Below are 16,330 nucleotides of genomic sequence, written 5' to 3'. Positions count from 1 at the left end.
ATAGACCCGCCAGTCATGTTGTGCAGTGATGTTTCACAGTATTTAGACAGCCTTTGGCATGTAGTAAATAAAATTTCATGAGTTTTATTTTTAAATGTACCTTTTAAAGCACACACCCATGAGTGAGTGCAACCTTTCATGGGGTGGGAAGGTGTGATGTTATGTCCTGCTAATTACAAGCTGGGGGCTACATCATGTCCCCTAACAATCACTTGACTGTGAGAACTGTCTGTCCTTTCACTCTAGCCCATCCCAGGATTGCCTTGGAGTCTCCAGGAATTGAGGATTAATCTTCAGGACGCTGCTTGTGAGCAAAACCTGGAGAAAAATCATAGGTAGTATGAAAAACAAATCATAGAATGGTTACAGCACAGAAGGAAGCCATTCGAATGGTTGAGTTTGTGCCGGGTCTCTGCAAAAGCAATTTAGTTAGTCCCGCTCCCCTGCTTTATTCCCGTAGCCCTGCAAATGTTTTTTCCTCAAGTGCTTATCTGATTCCTTATTGAAAGGCACAACTGAATCACACTTTCACCACACTTTCAGGCAGGTCATTCTAGATCATAACCACTTGCTGCGTAAAAAGGTTTTTCATCCTGTCACTTTGGTTCTTTTGCCAATCACTTCAACTCTGTGTCCTCTGGTTCTTAGCCCTTCTGCCAGTGGGGAAGGTTTCTCTCTATCTACTTTGTGTACACTGCTCCTGATTTTGAACGCCTCTATCAAATTTTCTCTCAGCCTCCTCTTCTCTAATGAGAACAACCCAGCTTCTCCAATCTTTCCATGTAACCGAACTCCCTCATCCCTGGAAAATATTCTCATAATTTTTTTCTGCTCCCTCTCTAAAGCCTTCACATCCTTCCTAACTGCGGAGCCCAGAATTGGACACAGTACTCCAGTTGAGGCCGAACCAGTATTTTATAGAGGTTCATCATTACTTCCTTGCTTTTGTATTCTATGCCTCTTGTTACGGTCACATGGTGAGGGGCTTGGCTGGTTCCCACTGTTCAACTCCCACCTGACCACAGCAAGCGTTTTTTGTTTATTAGGGTTTAACCCCTTTGTATTTTATTTGTCAAATAAACAGACAGCAATAGGTTTTCTTGTAGGTTTAAAACAGAAAATCAATTATTTATTGATCAATATGCCTTAACCTGAAATAGTTGCAACCACATCCACTCATGCATTCGCTCACACAAACACACACACACACAAAGAGACAGATAGAGAAAAAAAGGCAGAAGCGATGGGAAGTGGGAAGGTATCAGGGGGCACGGTAAACCTGTTGAATTCTCTTGGCAGTCAAGTTCTCGTTGCCTGAGGTGTTTGTAGGTTTCTCTCTCGGTTGAAAGTTCAGTTGAAAACAGTGGATTACTCCTAATTCACTGCTCTATAAGTATAGGTATAGAATTCTACAGCAGGGCATGTCCCTTCTGGATGGCTGGATTTTCTCAGCTTCTTGGATGCTTCTTTCTGTATGTCTCTCTCTCTCTCTCCCTCTCTCTCTGTCTTCGAGGGCTGCCTTTTTAAGGTAAAGTTTGTCGCAGCATCTTCTGGTAGGAGACGCTTTGGTCTGTCACCCATAGTGATCACACAATGGCCGAGGATGAGAATAATCCGGTTATGATGTTTTCACTTCACACCTTCTTTGTTTCAAAAGAACCCATTCAATTTGGGAAAGTTTCAGGATGGGTGTAGGATGGGTGCACTTGACACCGCTTAGCTTTGAAGATTTGTCCCTTTCAGACAGTTTGAATATTACAAAGGCCTCCAGTGGCCATTGTTCATTTTTTAAAAGAAACGGTCTGTTTTTTAAAGAGACAAAGTCAATTTTTATATCTCTTCAGTTTTAATTTTTCATTGTCACACTTGTATGCATGACACTCTATTTATAAAGCTCAGTGTGCCATATGCTTTTTTAGCCACTTTCTCAACCTGTTGTGCTGCCTTCAACAATTTATCCACATATATCCCTAAGACCTCTCTGTTCCTGCACTCCCTTTAGAACTGTACCCTTTAGTTTATAATAAAAACAAGAAATGCAGGAACCACTCAGCAGGTCTGGCAGCATCTGTGGAAAGAGAAGCAGAGTTAACGTTTCGGGTCAGTGACCCTTCTTCATCTGCAGTATTTTGCTTTTATTTTGCCCTTTAGTTTATGTTGCCTTTTCTCATTCTTCTGACCAAAATGTATCACTTCGCACTTTTTTGCATTAAATTGCATCTGCTACATGCCTGCCCATTCCACCAGCCCATGTCCTCTTAGCACAATCCTCCTCACAGTTGACAATGCTTCCACGTTTTGTGTCAGTTGCAGATTTCGAAATCGTGCCATTACACCCAAGTCTAGGTCATTATTTATAGATCAAGAAAAGCAATGATTCTAGTATCGACCCCTGGGGAACTCCATGTGCACCTTCCTCCAGCCCTAAAAACAACCATTTACAACTATTCTGTTTCCTGTCACTCAGTCAACTTCTTCTCCATGCTGAAATCAAAGCAAAATACTGTGGATGATGGAAATCTGAAATAAAAACAGAATGTGCTGAATAATACTCAGCAAGCCTGGCAGCATCTGTACAGAGAGGAAAACAGAGTTAACATTTCAAGTTGATGATCTTTCATCAGAACTGTGGGCGGCGCAGTGGTTAGCACCGCAGCCTCACAGCTCCAGCGACCCGGGTTCAATTCTGGGTACTGCCTGTGTGGAGTTTGCAAGTTCTCCCTGTGTCTGCGTGGGTTTTCTCCGGGTGCTCCAGTTTCCTCCCACAAGCCAAAAAGACTTGCAGGTTGGTAGGTAAATTGGCCATTATAAATTGCCCCTCGTATAGGTAGGTGGTAGGGAAATATAGGGACAGGTGGGGATGTGGTAGGAATATGGGATTAGTGTAGGATTAGTATAAATGGGTGGTTGATGGTCGGCACAGACTCGGTGGGCCGAAGGGCCTGTTTCATTGCTGTATCTCTAAACTAAACTAAACTAAATTAGTGATCGAACAGAGGCAAGGAATTGGGGAAAGTGGAAAGACCAAAGGAGAAGGTCTGTATGGTGGAAGACAGTTGTGATTAAATGACAAAAGGGATGATGGTGCAAGGCATCATGAGTGGTAATGGGACAAATGAAGAAAAGATGGGTCTAGAGGAGGTGTAAATAGCGACAAAAGAACTATTACCAGTACCTTTTTTATTATTGGTTCATGGAATGTGAACATCGTTGGCAAGGCTAGCATTTGTTGCTCATCCCTAATTGCCCTGGAGAAGGTGGTGGTGAGAAGGTGGTGGTGAGCTGCCTTCTTGAACTGCTGCAGTCCTTGCAATATATGTACCCAAAGTGCTGTTAGGAAGGAATTTCCAGGTTTTTTAACCTAGCTACGGTGAAGAAATGGCGCGATAGTTCGAAGTCAGGATTGTGGTTTAGAGGAGATCTTGCAGGTGGTGGTGTTCCCTTGCATCTGCTGCCCTTGTCCTTCAGGGTCGCGGTTTTGAAAGGTGTTGTTGAAGGAGCCTTGCTGAGTTGCTGCCGTCCATCTTGTACATGGTACATACTGCTGCCACTGTACACCAGTGGTTGAGGGAGTGAATGTTTAAGGTGGTGGATGGGGTGCCGATCAAGTGGGCTACTTTGTCCTGGATGGTGTCAAGCTTCCTGCATGTTGTTGGAGCTGCACACATCCAAGCAAGTGGAGAGATTTCCATCACGCTTGTGCCTTGTAGATGGTGGACAGACTTTGGGGCGACAGGAGGTGAGTTACTTGCTGCAGAATTCCCAGCCTCTGCCTGCTCTTGTAGCCACAGTATTTATATGGCTGCTTCAGTTAAGTTCTGCTCTAGTTAAGTTTCTGGTCAATGGTGACCCCCCAGGATGTTGATGGTGGGGGATTCAGCATTGATAATGCTATTGAACGTCAGGCGGAGATGATTAGATTGTCTCTTGTTGGAGCTGGTCATTGCCTGGCACTTGTGTGGCGCGAATGTTATTTGCCACTTATCAGCCGAAGCCTGAATGTTGTCCAGGTCTTGCTGTATACTGGCATGGACTGCTTCAGTAACTGAAGAGTTGCAAATGGTACTGAACACTGCAATCATCAGCGAACATCCCCACTTCTGACCTTATGATGGAAGGAAGATCATTGATGAAGCAGTTGAAGATGGTTGGGCTGAGGACACTACTCTGAGGAGCTCTTGCAGCATTGTCCAGGGGCTGAGATGATTGGCCTTCAACAACTACAACCATCTTCTTTTCTGCTGGGTATGACTCCAACCAGTGGACTTTTTTTCCCCCAATTCCTGTTGACTTCAATTTTGCTAGGACTCCTTGATGCCACAGTCGGTCAAATGCTGCCTTAATGTCAAGGCCAGTCACTCTCACCTCACCTCCGGAGTTCAGTCTTTTGTCCATATTTGGACCAAGGCTGTTATAAGGTCTGGAGTTGAGTGACCCTGGTGAACAGGTTATTGCTAAATAAGTGTTACTTAATAGCGCTGTCAATATCACCTTCCATCACTTTGCTAATGAATGTGAGTAGACTGATGGGGCGCTGATTGTCTGGATTGGATTTATCCTGTTTTTCTGTCCATAGACATAGCTGGACAATTTTCCACATTGTCGGTAGAGGCCAGTGTTGTAGCTGTACTGGAAAGCTTGGCTGGCTCCTAGAGCACATCTTCATTAATGCAGCCCGGATGTTGTCAGCGCCCATAGCCTTTGCAGTATCCAGTGCCTTCAGCTGCTTCTTGGTATCTCCTGCTGTTTGATTAAATGGGAGAAATGGTTATGAACTGAAATTGTTGAACTCGATGTTGAGTCCAGAAATTTTTGAAGTGCCTGGTCAAAAGAGCGGGTGCTATTCCTTGAGCTTACATTGAACTTCATGGAACAGTCCAGGGTTGTTTTCTGAGACCCTGGTCAAGGGTCAGGGGTTCAAAACACATATACATTTTTTTCTAAAGGCAATTGTGTTTCGAAGAACAATGTCCACAGGCCGCTGCCCCCTTACACCAATAGGTAATGGTATCCAGTCACTATCCTTTCAGTGCAGTGCAGAGTAAGAATGACACTGAATGTAAGGACTTTGCGCTATTGTAGGTCTCCGATTGGTCCCGAACATCAGGTCATTTATACTGTAGCGTGCAACCGACATAGGGTCACTGTCCACCTGTACCCTTCACTATTCTTAATGCCTCGTCTCTTGGTTCCTTCTCCTTCATCACTGGTGGCCTCTCATTCAACCACTCCCAGGCCAAGACTCCCAAACTCACTCTTGCCTCCTCGCCACCTCCTCTCCTTGCTTTCAAACAGTCTCCCCTTCGATTTTGCCTCTGCTTCCCCCATCTCGACCTTAACCCCCTCCATTCTCCCTGCTGCTCGATGTCCACTGCTTCTTTTTCTTCCTTAATGTAAGACTCTTGAAGACATCTTCCTATGGTAGGAATGAATTGAAATTCCGCTAAATAAAGTCCAGCCATGTCTTAGTGCCTTTAGTCTGGGGATAGTGAGTGACCCATCGTAAGGAAGCACAACAATTGAAGTGTTGAGGAGAGTACCCAGTATGCTACAGGTAACATTCTTACCTCTGAATTAGAAGGTCATGGGATCAAGTCCCACGCCAGAGACTTGAGTACATAATCAGGGATGACCCTCCAGTGCAGTATCGAAGGTGCTGCCTTTCGGGTGAGATGTTAAAGTGAGGCCCTGTCTGCCCCCTCAGGTGGATGTAAAAGATCCCACAACTCTATTCGATGAAGAGCAAGGGAATTCTCCCAGGTGACCAGGCCAATATTTATCCCTCAACTAACACCTAAAACAGATTATGTGTTCATTATCATATTGGCTATTAATGAGCTATTGGCTGCCACATTTTGAATGTGACATCTGTGACTACCCTTCAAGTGTACTTCGTTGTAAAGCCTTTTGGGTCGTTCCGATGTCGTGAAAGGCACAATGTAAATGCAAGATTTTTTTTCTGTCAAGTTAAAGGAGAATCATTGAGGATGCAAAAGAAAAATCTAATCTAAGACCGTCCCTGACCTGCAGTAAAGTTCGGAGAGATATGCAGAGTTGCTACTCTCTCTCTCTCACAAACACAGTAAAAGGAAGTAATATTGCACAAGTGCATCTGTTGCTGTGGAGCCGTGTTTAATCAGCATTATATTACTCATAACAAAGATAGCAGGGAAGTTCACCTCGAGGTAAGGTGACGTCCTTGTTTCCCCGACGGGTCATTGGGAGGTTAGTGTGCTCACACAATAAATGAGTACAGATGTGATGTAGGTTGGACCAGGCAAGGCTGTTCAACTGTTTTGTTTCTCTTTTATAATTATTTTTGCAGCAAATTGGCACACGGCAGTGCAAAAACACAGCACTGCGAATACAGGCCATCCAGAGAGACGGAAATGCAGTTTACTTTTGTTTAACTCTTGCTCTTCACCACCTCCCTTTCATTGTTTCTTGCTCTGTTTCAGTCCAGGTGTCAGCTGTGGCTCAGATGGTAGTGCTTTCTTGCCTCTTGAGTCTGAAGGTCATGGGTTCAAGCACATAATCTAAGCTGACACTCCTATGTGCAGTACTGAGAGTGTGCTGCAATGTCAGAAGTGCCATCTTTCAGCTGAGACATTAAACTGAGACCCCGTCTGCTCCCTCAGGTAGATGTAAAAGGTCCCATGGCTGCTATTCAATGAAGTTCTTCCCGGTGTCCTGAAAAATGTTTATCCCTCAACCAACATCACTGAAACAAATTATCTGGTTATTATCACATTGCTGTTTGTTGAACCTTGCGTGCACAAATTGGCTGCTGTGTTTCCTATGTTACAACTTCAGAAGTACTTCATTGGCTGTAAAGTACTTTGGAACATCCTGAGGGTGTGCAAGACACTACAGAAATGCTAATTTGTTCTTTCTTTCTGTTTCTTCCTCCTTTCAACTTATCTCCTCAACTTTTCCTGCACTTCTTTACGTTAAAGGTCCTTGCCCCCCAAAGGTCAGTTAGATTCAGTCAGCAGTGCTCTTACCTCTGAATCAGGTCAAGCTGTAGAGCAGGAATTGAGTCCATAATCTAGGCTGACCCTCAGGTGCAGTACTGAAGGAGTACTGCATTGTTGGAGGTGCCATCAGTCAGATTTTCAGCTGCACAGAAAAGATGCTGTGCCACATTTCCAAGAACAAGACATTCCTCCCTCACCCAGCAGCCTGGTAAAACAGGTTAACACAGTCACTCATTTCATTTGTTGGAAATCTGAAAGGCTAAAATTACTCAACAGATCAGGCAGCATCTGTGGAGAGAGGAACAGAGTTACCGTTTCAGATTGGTGACCTTGTCAGAACTGGAACAGAATTTAACCTGGTTAAGCATGAGAAGGGAAGCAAAGCAATAAAGCTGAACAAGGTTAAAGAGACAAACCGAAATTCCTTTGACAAGAGGAGCAGACATCCTTCAAGTTGGGCATTCCTGAGAATGAAGTGGCAGGGAGTTAACCATGAATACAGAAACAGAATAATGGATGCTGGAAATCTAAAATAAAAACAGAAAATTCTGGAATCACTCAAGAGGTCAGGCAGCATCTGTAGAGAGAGAAACAGAGTTAACGTTTCAGGGTGATGACCTGTTCCATCTCTAATTTACGATTAACTCATTTCATTTCCTGTTTGTAGGACTTTGCCGTGTGCAAATTGGTTGCCATGTTTGCCTGCATAACGAGTGCTTGTACTTCAGAAGGAACCCATTAGCTACGAGGCACTTTGGGAACTCCCGAGGATGTGATAAGGTGCTTTGGAAATACAAGTTCTTCCTTTTGTCTGCAGACCAGGCGGCACAGTGGCGCAGTGGTTAGCACTGCAGCCTCACAGCTCCAGGGACCCGGGTTCGATTCTGGGTACTGCCTGTGCGGAGTTTGCAAGTTCTCCCTGTGTCTGCGTGGGTTTCCTCCGGGTGCTCCGGTTTCCTCCCACATGCCAAAGACTTGCAGGTTGATAGGTTAATTGGCCATCATAAATTGCCCCTAGTATAGGTAGGTGGTAGGGAAATATATAGGGACAGGCGGGGATGTGATAGGAATACAGGATTAGTGTAGGATTAGTATAATTGGGTGGTTGATGGTCGGCACAGACTCGGTGGGCCGAAGGGCCTGTTAAAGTGCTGTATCTCTAAACTAAACCCTCACGCACCACCCACTCCCCCTCACATTACCTTGCCAAAAGGGCTGTTCTTCCCATGTGAGCCTGGCGGGCCTGTCTTGGCAGGTCATTCGACCAGGGGAGGGCCTCACATCTGAGTCTAATCCAGTCCTCACCTGCTCAGCAGTGATTAACGGAAGCAACCCTGGCACTGATTGTTCTTCTTCCTTCCCCTGGAGAGCTGCGGCAACTAACCTTTAACCTTTCTCGTGACGTTTGGCCTGTGGACTTGTGTGAAATTTGCTTTCAAGTCTCCCAGTATTCTTTGCTCGTTATAGAATCTTACAGCACAGAAAGAGGCCATTCAGCCCATCGTGCTAGTTCAGGTTCAGTGAAAGAGCTATCCAATTAGTCCCACTCCCCCTACTCTTAACCCATAGCCCTCCAATTTTACTCCCCTTCAAGTCTATAATCCAGTTCCCTTTTGAAAGTTATTATTGAGTTTGCTTCCACCACTCTTTCAGGCAATGTACTTCAGATCACAACAATTCATTGCCCAAAATAAAAAAATCCTCATCTCCCCTCTTTTTTTTTGCCAACCTCCTTAAATCTGTGTCCTCTGGTTATGGATCCTCCTGCCGCTGGAAACAATTTGTCCTCATTTACTCTATCAGAACCCCTTATGATTTTTGTTATTGTGGCTCTTTTTATTCTGAAGTGCAGAGATCAGATCTGACCCCATGCCCCCTTGTGGGGGCTGCTGTCGGATGTGGGCTGCTGTGTCAACTTGGTGAAGGATCGAAGTACACCCATTGCAGGGGTGTGTTTCACACTGGGACTGATTTGCCCTCTCTATGCAAGATGCAGGCGGGCCTGGGAAAATAATTATCTAACCACGACTTCCTGATTTATAAAGATTTCTCTCACACTTTTTATAAAGAACAACAACAACTTGTATTTAAGGTGGTAAGACGTACTAAGGCACTTTGCAGGAGCATCATCAGGTTAAATTTTGTCACTGAGCCGCATAGATATTAGGGCAGGTGGTCAAATGCTTGGTCAAAGAGGTCAGTTTTCAATAGGGTCTTAAAGGAGAGAGAAAGATAAAAAAGCAGACAGAATTCGGGAGAAAGTTCCAGAGCTTAGGGCCTCAGGAGCTGAAGACACAACCACCACTGTTGGAGTAATGGAAATCATGGATGTGCAAAAAGTCCAGAATTGGAGGAGTGCAGAGATTTTAAGGTTGTAGGGCTGGAGGAAATCAGAGATTGAGGTCATGAAGGGATTTAAACATGTGGATGAGAATTTTAAAATCGAGGTATTCTGTGACCAGGAGCCAATGTAGGTCAGTGAGCACAGGGTTGATGGTTAAGCGGAATTTGGTGCAAGTTAGAATACAGGCAGAAATAAAGCTTGCAATAGAGGGTCGATCCCCTCACCTGGTTTCTCAACACTTTGGTTTATGGGATCAAAATGGAGGTAAAGGAACACTACAATTGCATCACAACATTTTGTCAGTTCAAAAAGTCCACTGAGAATACACATGACAGTTTCATATGCCATTTTTCCCCAGTGTCAGTGAATTTCCACCCCTTCTCTCTGTGCATTACCTTTGAGGCGCAGCATCCTATATTATGCAGGCAAACTGACTGCCATTTTGATGCCAGTCTGTTTCTGGTGCTGTTGTCTGAGAGGTAAATGTTGACTGTGACGCTGGGCACTCAGCTTTTCAAATATACGCACCTAACCTCACTTTAACGTCTCATCCAAAAAGAAAGGGCATCTATACAACACCTTTCATGACCACAGGACATCCCAAAGCACTTTATAGCCAGGTACTTTTGAAGTATAGTCTCTGTTGTAATGTAGGAAACTCAGCAGTCAATCTACACACAGCAAGGTCCCACAATGAGATACCGACCAGATAATCTGATGTTATAGTGATGTTGGTTGACGGTAAATATTGTCCAGGATAACAGGGAGAACACCTCTGCTTTTCTTCGAAATAGTGCCATGGGATCTTTTACATCCACCTGAGAGGGCAGACAGGGCCCCAGTATGAGGTCTCATCTGAGAGACCGCACCTTCAACAGTGTAGCACTCCCTCAGTACTACACCGGACCTCCGTCAGTTTTCTGCTCAAGTCTCTGGAGCAGGACTGGAACACATGACCTTCTGGCTCCAAGGCGAGAGTACTACCTACTGAGCCCGTGTTGAATAGGATTGTTGGAGTTGGCGACTGGCCATGAATCACTCTCTTTCACCTAGTGATGTCTTCGGCGCTGCTTCTCCAATTTTTCCTGTAAATTACATGTATGAACTTTTGTCCCTGTTCTATTTGCCTCAGGCTGCCTACTGTTGTTACACCACATAATACAGGAAACTGGTAAACCTCCCAGGGTCCTGATCCCGGTCCAGTGACCCCTGCTGTGATGTTCACACTTTTGGATGTTTCATGCCAAGGTGTTGGGGCTTCGCTGTGATCGGCACCGCAGTCAAATGGTCTGTCTGTACTCACTTGGCCAAGGCTCTGAGCTTTGGGAGTTGCTGGGGATTGCTCACTCCTGTGCAACTGTTTCTTCTCTTTTTCTTTTGGGCCTCCTTATCTCGAGAGACAATGGATACGCGCCTGGAGGTGGTCAGTGGTTTGTGAAGCAGCGCCTGGAGTGGCTATAAAGGCCAATTCTGGAGTGACAGGCTCTTCCACAGGTGCTGCAGAGAAATTTGTTTGTTGGGGCTGTTGCACAGTTGGCTCTCCCCTTGCGCCTCTGTCTTTTTTCCTGCCAACTACTAAGTCTCTTCGACTCGCCACAATTTAGCCCTGTCTTTATGGCTGCCCGCCAGCTCTGGCGAATGCTGGCAACTGACTCCCACGACTTGTGATCAATGTCACACGATTTCATGTCGCGTTTGCAGACGTCTTTATAACGGAGACATGGACGGCCGGTGGGTCTGATACCAGTGGCGAGCTCGCTGTACAATGTGTCTTTGGGGATCCTGCCATCTTCCATGCGGCTCACATGGCCAAGCCATCTCAAGCGCCGCTGACTCAGTAGTGTGTATAAGCTGGGGATGTTGGCCGCTTCAAGGACTTCTGTGTTGGAGATATAGTCCTGCCACTTGATGCCAAGTATTCTCCGAAGGCAGCGAAGATGGAATGAATTGAGACGTCGCTCTTGGCTGGCATACGTTGTCCAGGCCTCGCTGCCGTAGAGCAAGGTACTGAGGACACAGGCCTGATACACTCGGACTTTTGTGTTCCGTGTCAGTGCGCCATTTTCCCACACTCTCTTGGCCAGTCTGGACATAGCAGTGGAAGCCTTTCCCATGCGCTTGTTGATTTCTGCATCTAGAGACAGGTTACTGGTGATAGTTGAGCCTAGGTAGGTGAACTCTTGAACCACTTCCAGAGCGTGGTCGCCAATATTGATGGATGGAGCATTTCTGACATCCTGCCCCATGATGTTCGTTTTCTTGAGGCTGATGGTTAGGCCAAATTGCAATGTGCAACTGTACCCCAAAAGGAACTGGTGCCTAATGGAAAAGGGGTAAGAAACACAGTAAAATATTCTAAGAACTGCTGCAGATATAACCTTGATAATTTCATTATAAGCATCTAAGCAATTTCAGGCCAGTTTCCTTGTGTGAGTGGAGGGAGCACAATATGTACTTTCCAATTTCTGAGACTCTCAACCTCAATCTGAACTCTATTGTTCTAAGCTTGACTGTGAGAAACAAGGCATTGGTTCACATTCTGTAATCAGTATTCGTTTGTTTCTGTCATTCTCGTACAGTGTGTGCGCACGTGCGCGAGTGTGTAGTGTGGGCAATGTGCACGTGTGTCCTATGTATGTGTAACTTGTGCAGAGTTTGTGTGTCTGCATGTGCAGCATGCAGAATTTCCTCCAACTAAATATTGGGAAGACCAAAGCCATTGCCTTCAGTCCTACCACAAACATTAAAGGTGCTATATAGGTTAAAAGTGGTTTTGTGTGTGTGTAACACATGTGTGTGCATGTGCAGTCTGTGACGCATGTGCGTGCAGTGCTGTGCATGTGTAAAGCAATTGCAGTATGTGTGTGTATGTACAGCGCAGGTGCTGCAGTGTACGTGTGTGGCATACTTCAGCCATCAATCAATCCACTCATCATTATAATTGGTGTGTTTCACTTGCACGCTATTTGCAAACATGTACTTACTTTACTAGTAGTAGAGATTGATGAGCATTAATTGTAACCTGTGCAACTTTAATTTTTTTTGAAGTATGAAGAATATTTCACATACTTGGTGTATTGCTGGCCTATTGCCAGTAACCTTAATTTGAACTCTGTGGAGCAGCGAGACACGTGCGGGCACTCTATCTCATGAACTCTAAACCTCTGCTTTGAGATACAAAGAAAGCCAGCTGTATTGTTAAACTGGAAGGAAGTGCTTTACACCTAATCTGTTTGTTACATGCAAGGGAACGATTCAAGGGAGAGGCAGAGATTAGAAGGGATATGGACTGGGTGGTGCAGTCAGTCAGCACACTGCCCATTAATCTCTGGAACCTGGGTTCAAATCTAGTGCAGGCTGATTAGACAAGTCTTTTCACTCTGCTAGCCCAAGTGAGTTGGCAGCAGGCCCTTCAGGATTAATTTATTGAGGCTGGTGAGGGAGAACCACACTGACTGGCTGGTGTGGGAAATGGACAAAACTCACAGTTAGAATTTTGGGTAGAGTTCCTGCATTACTACAGTGATGACACTTGAAAAGTACTTCATTAGCTGAGATAAGATAATAGGAGTAAGCCATTCAACATAATCAGTAAGATCTTCTACATCAAGCCACTTTTCCATCCTATCCCCATACCCCTTTGACTCTGAAGGGGCTTGACAGGGTAGGCGCTGAGAGTTTTTTCCCCCTGACTGGGAGTCTAGAACACGGAGGTGTAGTCTCAGGATAAGGGGTCAGTCATTTAGGAAATTTCTTCACTCAAAGGGTTCTGAATCTTTGTAATTCTCTACCCCAGAGGATAGTGGTTGCTCCATTGTTGAATACATTTAAGGATGGGATAGACAGCTTTTTGGCCTTTCAGGGAATCAAGGGATAAGGGGGGTGGGTGGGAAAGTGGAATTGAGACAGATCAGCCATAATCATACCGAATGTCAGAGCAGGCTCGATGGGCTGTATGGTCTATTCCTGCTCCTGTTTCTTATATCCTTAGTGTTCAAAAATCTGTTGTGTCTCAGGCTTGAATATACTTACTGACTGAGAATCCACAGCTCTCTGGGGTACAGAATTCCAAAGATTCACAACCATCTGAGTGAAGAATTTGATCCTCATCTCAGTCTTAAATGGCTGATCCTTTTTGCTGAGACTGTGACCCTTAGTTTTAAACTCACCAACCAGGGGAAACAGTCTTTCAGCATCTACACTGTAGGTGCATTAAACCAATTTGCTAAATGCTCTGGGACCTCCATTAAACAGTGTAACAGAGGGGATTCCTACTAGTTGAGATTCCCCAACTCTCCTTTTTCTTCTGCCATAGATAATTGAAAGTGTGGATAATCAAGAGTTTAAGATGAGGGATAAGGAAATAATTGAGTGTGTGGATATGGGGAGCATGGAATGCACTATCAGAGTTAGTGATTGAAGCAGAGAGGATGTGAACATTAAAGAACAGGTTAGATAGACTGATAGACAAGGGGATAAGGGAACAAGGTGGAATCCTATCCATGTAAAGGAAAAACATTGACGTGGCCTGTTGCTGTTTTTTAATTTTGTAAATCACATTGGAGCTAAGTCGCATTGTTTGGGCAAAAAAACTACAGGTATGTTGTGCACATCAAGATCCTGCAAACAGCAGAAAGGCGCTTGACTAGTTAATATGGTTTTGGCGGTATTTGTTGAAGGAAGAAAGTCTTTAAATGTGACCTTTTGCATTCTCCTGAATGTGCAAAACACTCCCTACCATACTGGAGTGTCAACCGAAATTGTGCACTCAAGTCCTGCATTGGGACTTGAACCCATGACCTTTTGACTCTAAGGCAACACTGCTTGCAAGCTGACAGAACGGAAGCTGTTAAGCAGATTCAGTTAGAGCAGTAATATAAAAGTAAAATACTGCAGAAGCTGGAAGTTTGAAATAAAAACAGAAAATGCTAGAAGGAGAAGGGAAATAGTTCTGATGAAAGGTCATCGACCTGAAACGTTGACTCTGTTTTTCTCTCCACAAACCTGCTGAGTATTTTCAGCATTTTCTGTTTTTGTATCAGTTAGAGCAAGTGTTCTACAAGATGTCAGCCACTGGCAAGGTGGGAAATTGGGAATCCAAATGTGTCAAATTCCAATTCTGATCAGTCAATTTTTAAAAAATCAGCAATAGATACTGTCCTTGGCTGTGCGAACTCAAGACTGATATTTGCATGGCGTTTGTTAAAATAGGAAGATGAAACGCAGAGTGTGTGAGTGTTTTGTTGAGCGTTATGAGTGCTTCCCTTGATTACTTCTTGTTGATTAATCTACCGAAGTGGTGTGCAACATGGATTTCAGATCTGTGAAAACATCAGCAACATGGAGAGAGGAGCTGTTGCTGTGGCCAGCTCGAGTGTTAATCCCTCCAGGTCAGCATAAGACAAGAGTGCCCAGCCAATGACTCGGGCACGTCTTGGCAAAGTGTCAAGTAGCTACCAAGTGGAGGGAGCAAAGGCCAGGCAGGTCTGACACATCTTGTAAAACGAGGCGCCCTTCCTGTGGGCGAGGGGGGAGGGTGTCCCTCCGTCAAGGGCGATCTGTAGCCCACAGAGGACTGCCACCAGTAAAACCTCCACCTCCATAGATCCCAGTTTTCCCCTGGACTTCAGACCCACCTTCTCTCCATCCCGTTGCTGGGGCATTTCGGACTGGTCCCAATGACCCTGCTTCACTTGATAATTTCAGGCCCAGCGCTGGGCCTGGGTCCAAGGCTGCAGTACCGGCTGTGGCATCCGCTAGCGGTGGTGCTGCTGAGCTGCCGGCCCTGTGATTGGCTGTTAGCTCTTGGAAGCGGGATCCCAGTCTTTAAAGGAATGGGGATCACGGCGTGGAATACTGAGGGAGAAAAGTAACGGAGGAACATCCGGGGTGGGGGCACAAAAAGGTTTGGCCTGGCGTCGGGAGCCCGCCTCGTACACAAAATCCAGCCATTAGTTTGCCTTTTTTTCAGTTGTGATACGTAGACAGGAGGGCACTCTGCCTTTTGTGCTCAGGATTAATTTGTTGAGAATAGTCAGAAGAAACATTTTGAACACGAGTTCTGAATTTGACAGAGGATGACACTGGAAAGAGTGTGCATGCTGGACTAAAACCAACTCAATCAACAGTCACAAAACTGCTTGGCTTCTGACCCGAAAACAGCAATGGTTTTCTGCTGGAGAGCTGGTGAAAGATCTTGGCATCAGTTTTACAGGATTCAGAACTTCTGATAAAGGGTCACTGACCTGAAACGTTAACTCGCCTTCTCTCTCCACAGATGCTGCCAGACCTGCTGAGTATTTCCAGCATTTCGTGTTTTTATTTCAGATTTCCAGCATCTGCAGTATTTTGCTTTTATCTTATGGAGCAATGTTGGGCACATTTTAAACCTCAAAATGCTACTACATGGGAAGTTTAGTCACCATTTCTTGAAAGCTTCATAACTTTTAATGTCTTTTTTAAATTACAGGCCATACCTCTCTGGTATTAAGTTTCTCAAATAATTGTGAGCCCAACATGGCACCCAGAGAGTGGTGAGAATATGGAACTTGCTAACATAGGAAGTGGTTGAGGTGAATAGCGTAGGTGCATTTAAGGCAAAGCTAAATGAGGGAGAAAGGGATAGAAGGATATGCTGATAGGGCAAGATGAAGAAGGGTGGGAGGAGGCTAGTGTGAAGCATAAACACCAGCATGGATCTTTGGGCTGAATGGTCTTGTACGTGCTATGCAATTCAATAGGTTTGAAAAATATTTGGAGCAGTTTCATTTTTTTAGATCCCTTATTTTTGTTGGCAGCCTTTGCTGATGAATATGGCTTTAAAGGATAATCTGTAAAACTCCTGCCTCTTATTTCCCAAAGAAGTTCCTTCTTTGCGACAATGAGTGTCGTTCTATGCTCCCCCCCCCCCCCCCCTCCCACAATTTTGGAAGGGATGTCACAATGTGTGAGGCTGTTCCCACAACATCAAACCCTCTGCAGTCATTCTAATCTTCTGCTCCATTTTGCG

The 16,330-nt window shown here is 45.0% G+C and overlaps 1 protein-coding gene across 3 annotated transcripts in view; it reads left to right on the top strand.

The window, feature by feature from the left end:
* The window catches only part of LOC137367890 (exocyst complex component 6B), a 755,392-nt gene that overhangs the window by 720,763 nt on the left and 18,299 nt on the right, over positions 1-16,330 (top strand). The gene's annotated exons all lie outside the window — the stretch shown is intronic.

Source organism: Heterodontus francisci, chromosome 1 (genome assembly GCF_036365525.1).
Source record: "Heterodontus francisci isolate sHetFra1 chromosome 1, sHetFra1.hap1, whole genome shotgun sequence".
NCBI lineage: Eukaryota > Metazoa > Chordata > Chondrichthyes > Heterodontiformes > Heterodontidae > Heterodontus > Heterodontus francisci.
The sequence above is the reverse complement of the archived record's forward strand: the minus strand, read 5'-3'. Positions and strand labels throughout refer to the sequence as shown.